The sequence below is a fragment of the Mus caroli genome, chromosome 11, assembly GCF_900094665.2.
Source record: "Mus caroli chromosome 11, CAROLI_EIJ_v1.1, whole genome shotgun sequence".
Taxonomy (NCBI): Eukaryota; Metazoa; Chordata; class Mammalia; order Rodentia; family Muridae; genus Mus; species Mus caroli.
This window is the reverse complement of record NC_034580.1, coordinates 83,041,987-83,048,435: the sequence shown is the minus strand read 5'-3', so window position 1 is coordinate 83,048,435 and position 6,449 is coordinate 83,041,987.

Below are 6,449 nucleotides of genomic sequence, written 5' to 3'. Positions count from 1 at the left end.
GCATGCGTGTATAAAATGAGGAGATTCTGAGGGGCCTCAGCCTTCCCCGTGGAGCCCGGTCATTGTCCCCTTTTGTTTGTAGTACGTGGGTAGGGAGGACTAAAACGAGCCAAACTCCTGTTTGCTTCCACTAAAACCCTCATCCTTTTCATTTCAAGAAAGCAGATGTCAGGGCTGGAGAGATGGCTCGGTGGCTGAGAGCCCTTGCTGTTCTCCCAGAGGATCTGAGTTCAGTTCCTAGGGCCTACATCAGATGGCTTGCAAGTGTCTATAATTCCAGCTCTAGGAAATCCAATGCTTCTGTCCTCTGAAGGCACCTGCACATACACACACACACACATACCCTCATGCACCCATACACACACACCCTCATGCACACACACACACACACCCTCATGCACACACACACACACACCCTCATGCACACACACACACACCCTCATGCACACACACATACACACACACCCTCTTGCACACACACACATACACCCTCATGCACACACACACAAGCACACATACATACTAGTTAAAAACAAAAACAAAACCCAGATCTTGTAAAATAGCTGTTCTCACCATATCAGTCTATATCTATAAAAGCTGCCAGCTACAGGGACTGAAAAGATGGCTCAGCAGTTAAGGGCATTGTTGCTTTTGCAGAGGACCTGGGTTTGGTTCCCTGTACCCACATGGTTGCTCACAAACTCCAGTTTAGGAGAGCTGATGCCTTCTTCTGGCCTCCATGGGCACCAGGCATGAACACGTGTACATACATCCATGCAGGCCAAAACTAATACACATAAAGTAAAATAAATAAATCTAAATAAACTGAATCCATTGGCAGGAGAAGGACCAAAATACCATTGTTGCTCTGTCTATAAACGCTACAAATGTTGTGGCTTGGGCTGTCTACCAGAGTGCTAGCTCAGTCTGGGTCTCCTGCCATTTTAAACCTGAGTTTTCCAACTCTCTGAGTGGTGTTTGGTTTCTCACTAATTTCTATAACAGTGTGAGAGACTTTTTTTTAAAGGTGTATGGGTATTTTGCCTGTGTGCCTGTGTACTGAGTGTATCCAGGGGCTAGAGAGGGTGTTGTATTCCCTGAGACGGGAGTTACAGATGGTTGTAAGCTGTCATGAGCATGCTCAAAACTGGGGTCCTCTGAAAGGGCAGCTGGGGCTTCTTTTTTCTTCAACTGTTATTGATTGTGAGACTGACATTTGCACCCAAGTCTCATTCATCTCCCATCCCCTCATGACTGCTTTCCACCCTTGTGACCGCCTCCACCAAAGAAAATAAAAACAAACAAAGAAAAATAAACAGAACAAAACAAAGCATAGACAACATCTTGTTGTGGAAGCTGTAGTGTGTCACAGTGTGTCCCACAGTATACCGCTCTATCCACACATCTTTGCTTGCAAGATGTTCATTGTAATGCATCATTGGTCTGGTCTGAGACCTCTAGCTTCTGTCACACCATCAATACGGGATCCTCACTGAGACTCCTCACGGCTATCCTGCTGTTGCCCTGTGTCATGGAGATCCTACAGCTTCGGATAAGCAAGACCGGACCTTTCATGAACTCCAACAGTTTACATACAGATGATGTAGATTTGGGGGTGAGCCGACTTAAAGACCTGGATGGTCTGAGTGGTTAGCTGAGCTGGTCAGCCCACCAGCTCTCCCTTATCCACATCGCCAGGGCAAGCTCTCCAGCACTGCTCCAGCATGTCCACTGGGGTGGAGGCATTTTAGGAAAGCATTGCTCCTGCTCTAGTCCTTGCAGACTAGAAGGGCATGTGTAGGTGCACGCTTACAGTGTTTGTTAAGTGATCAAAGCAGCAAACCAGTAAAGATGCCCTGCCTCATGTCTGTCCCCTGAGCACCGAGGAAAGGAATCAGGGAATAGCCACTTAGCTCTCCATAGCTTCCCACCAGAATAGAAGGAATTCCAGTGCAAACCTCACCTCATCCCAGACCTCACCAAAGTCTTCCAGAGCATCTGTGATCCTGGTGTGTTCCTCAGCATCTGGCTGGAATCCTGAAGGGAAAAGGTGAGAACTCCTCCATCTACTAAGTCCACGTGAGCACACAGTGTGGTACCCTGGGCTGTCTGTCACCTTCATGTTTTAGCCCTCATAGGAGCAGGAAGCCTTCCCAGAGATGCCCATTCCAGCCTCCCATCTGACACAGAGGCTGAAGAGTGCAAGGCCTACCACTGGAAGTCCGTGACTTCTGAGAGAGAAGGGGCTTCTGGGAAACAGGCATTGAAGTGGGAGTGGGAACTGGTGTGGGGTCGATACACTCACCGAGAAGGATCCTGGTGCTCTTTGCACCAAACTTTCTGGCCCCATTCTGAGCTCATAACTCAGCGACAATGTTACTCACGGCAGCTCGGCTTGCTCTCAATCTGTCTAATCTGTAATAAGGTATGGGGGTTTTAAGACAGGGAAGAAGGGAGATCAAAGGAAAATGCAGTTATCATAGACTCTAGCTACACTCTAAATCACCACGCTATTTCAAACAAGCTAGAAAGTGGATTCCTGGGACAGTTTTAGAACTGACAGCCAAAGCTGGAGCAAGTAGGCTAAGCCAGCAAGATACCTTTTATATTAGTGTCATCCCGATCATCAAAGCAAACATCATGATAATTGAGAGTTTCTTCAGAATTTCTGGTCTAGTTTGAGCAACAGAAAAGATGCATAAAGAAGTAAGAGGGATGAGCTGGAGAGATGGCTCAGTGGTCAAGAGCATTGACTGCTCTTCTGAAGGTCCTGAGTTCAAATCCCAGCAACTACATGGTGGTTCACAACCATCCATAATGAGATCTGATGCCCTCTTCTGGTGTGTCTGAAGTCAGCTACAGTGTACTTATTAATAATAATAAAATAAATCTTTGGGTTAGAGCGAGCAGGGCCGAGTGAGCAAAGGTCAATTCCCAGCAACCACATGAAGGCTCACAACCATCTGTACAGCTACAGTGTACTCACATACATAAAATACATAAATAAATCTTTAAAAAAAAGAAAGAAAGAAGAAGGATGGGATGGGTCTTCGTTGGTACAGTGCTTGCCCAGCTTGCATGAAGCCCTAGGTCCATCCCGAGCACTGTGGATGGTCCATGCCTGTAATCCCAGCACTGAATAAGCAGAGGCAGGAGGATAAAAGTCCCAGGTCAGCCTCTGGAGTGGTGGGGATGAGGTTGTAAGCACGGTCGTGGAGTGTGGCAGAGGGAGAGGCATGGAAGCAGCAGCCCGTGCTGTGAGTTGGGGAAGACTGAACGTGTTAGTTCAGCTGGGAGAGTTTGGGTGAAGGAATGATAGGGGGCAGGTTGGAGACACGGGCATACATGGTATGGAATCTCACTGACACTTGAGCTTTGTCCTATGGGCAGTGCTGGGCTGACCAAAATGTCAGGGTAGAGGGAGAGGTGGGATGGATGTCGGGAGTGGCAGGGAGCTCTGTAAGAAGGCGGTACACTCCGGGATGATTCGAAGAGCTGTGGAATGTGGCAAACACGAGGAAAGCCACAGAAGCAAGAGTTGATTTTTGTTTGTTTGTTTTTTGTTTTTGTTTGTTTGTTTGTTTTTGAGACAGGGTTTCTCTGTGTAGCCCTGGCTGTCCTGGAACTCACTCTGTAGACCAGGCTGGCCTTGAACAGAAATCTGCCTGCCCCTGCCTCCCAAGTGCTGGGATTAAAGATATGTGCCACCACTGCCCAGCTAACGTGTGTGAGAGATGAGAGTGATAGAAAGAGAAAAGCAGAAAGAGCAGGAGCCCGGAAGATCCCCTGGTTTCCAACATGGGTGTCTGTTCCTTATAAAACTGCTGTCAACGAGATGTCTTCCATTCTTCTGTTTCTGGCTGTCTTCAGAATGAAGGAAAATGGCTTTTAGGAGAACATGTCCCTACCATGGGTCCCTATCAAGGACCCACTTGATCCTAACAATGACAAGAGGGAGTGAGGCCTGAGCAGGCTTACACAATGAAGCAGAGGCACGCTAGAGCTGGAACCTCCTACAGTTGGCAGTTCGTGACAGAACTCTAGCCTTTGGAGCCCAAGGAAACCCCCTCAGTCATTTAGCATGTCCACCCCCCTCTAAAGATAAGGAAACCCGGGCATCTCCATAGAGTGATTTCTACAAGGTCACATGGCCAAAGAAGCAGGCTAGGGCTAGAGTGACTTGCTATCTTAGTAATCTTTTTCCTCACTCCTTACTTGGGGGTTGGGGAGGTGGGATAAGCATACATGAGACTTGAGCCCCCCACACATTTTTTTTTTTTTTAGACAAGATCTCATATAGTATAGGCAGACCTCAAACTCCCTAGCTGAGGGTGAACTTGAACTCCTGATCTTGTGCTGTAACCACAGGTGAGCACCACCATTCACCATGTGTGTGTGATGCTAGAGATCAAACCTTTGTGCATTCTGGGAAAGCATTATTCCAACTGAGCTACATTCCCAGCCGAGAAGTGAGACACCTTTTGGAAAATCTTCTCTATGGAGTTACTATAAGTTATATTTTGTCAGATTCCCCAGTGAAAAGCTTTAGCAATAATAAAATTGGTTTATTTGTTTAGTGTAGTTTAGTTTAACATCCTGTGTCTCTCTGTGACTTATGAGGGTTGGCTCATGGCTTCACTTCTATCCTGGCTGTCTTGGGGTTTATTTGGGATAAATTATTTTTACTGCGTGCTGAGATTTGTCACTCCCCCCACCCTGCCCCCCCGCCACTTCTCTGCCTTTCCCTGACAAGATGTGGAGCAGATCTGACACCCTTTTCATTTGAAGGGAACTTATAAAAATTCATAATTTGAAAGCTGGATTTGGAAGAGAGGAAGGAGGAAACAAGAAGTGCGCAATATCACGAGCTCAATAAATATTTAAGTGGAAGCGAGAGGCAGAACCTGGGTAAGAATGGGCTTGGGAGGGGCAGGCGTCCATCGAGAAAAAATGGGAAGACAGCATTCTGACCTTGGTAGTTCCTAGGAATTCCCCCTGCCCTCCTCAATGTGCTGGTCCCAGGAAGGCCTCGAACGACCCTGACTCTTCAGACGCAACAGGCTATGACTAACCGGAATAACTCACTGATGCCGGGTTTTCTGGTCAAAGCCCTTGTGCTGTACGATGTCAGTCCCAGAAGCCATTATGCAGCTTATCAATGTCCTGCTTGAAACAAGCACACAATAAAAAACCTGAGAAGACAATAGTCTCTTGTCTCCGGGGAAACGTACAATCCATTTCAGACATTTCTCTTCCTTGCTCACAAGTTCCTCCTCTGAAAGCAGCCACCTGGCAGTGTTTCTGTTTGTCCCCCAGCGTCCATAATCAGAGTTTTGTCATAGTCATACTGGTCTAGAGCCCAGGGGACGGTATAACCAGAATACCAAAGAGCCTCCATTCTCTAAGGTAGGACAGCCAATGAATCCCAAGGAGGAGACACTGACATACGGAGCCTTCCTCAAGTCAGGAAGTCTATTCATTTATTGTTCTAGGAATCCAACAAGAGGAAATGTATTTTAGCACAAGCAGAAAAAAAATAGCCTGCCCCAAAACAAGTGACTGCCAGGCCAGTAAGAGAATTGTGAAGCAGACAGTGAGGGAAGAAAGGAGCTGCCCCCTCCCCAAAGATGGCAGAGGTGTCTGGAAGGCCACAGACCAGGACAAGAGCTATGATCACCCCAGCAGCTGTATCCCATACGATCGTCATTGTCCTCTTCACCTGCCAAAGGGCGTAAGTGCAGCGTGCAGAGTTCTCACTTTGGAAGGAAATGGAAGTAAGCGATATATGTTTAAGGCACTGAACGCCTGGGGTGTGTGTGCGCTCAGTGTGTGAGAGTGTGAGTGTGTGTGAGCTGAGTGTGTGTGTGTGTCCATCTCTGGTTGATTAAGGGGTCTACTATCTGCACCCTGACCTCACAGGGCATGCTCCGTTTCTGCTGTTGCTATTACTAAAATATCCTGAAATCTCTGTGCTGACTTATGAGAAATTTCTGGTAATTTTAGCTTTCATCTGAATTTTCAGTCTCTTAACCTTCATTTCTCAGACCAACTTGACAATTCTCTACTGGGGAGTCAGCTGCTTATGCTAAGAAGATTTGGACAAAATGAGAAACCTACATGAATAAACTCTCAGTGTAAGTGTCTGCAAAGCTTGGTTGCAGTAGTTCATTATTTAGAGGACACAGTATTAACCCATGCACATTGTAGAAGAAAGTTCTGCCGGTTGTGGTGGCAGACGCTGGTAGGATTTGCTGAAGGAGGCTGAGCAGAAAGATCATGAGTTCAAGCCTAGCCTGGGCAGTGGTTGCCCAGTCTTTAATCCCAGCACTTGAGAGGCAGAGACAGGTGGATTTCTGAGTTCAAGGCCAGAGTGAGTTCCAGGACAGCCAGGACTATACAGAGAAACCCTGTCTAAGAAAGGAAAGGAAAGGAGAGGAGAGGAGAGGAGA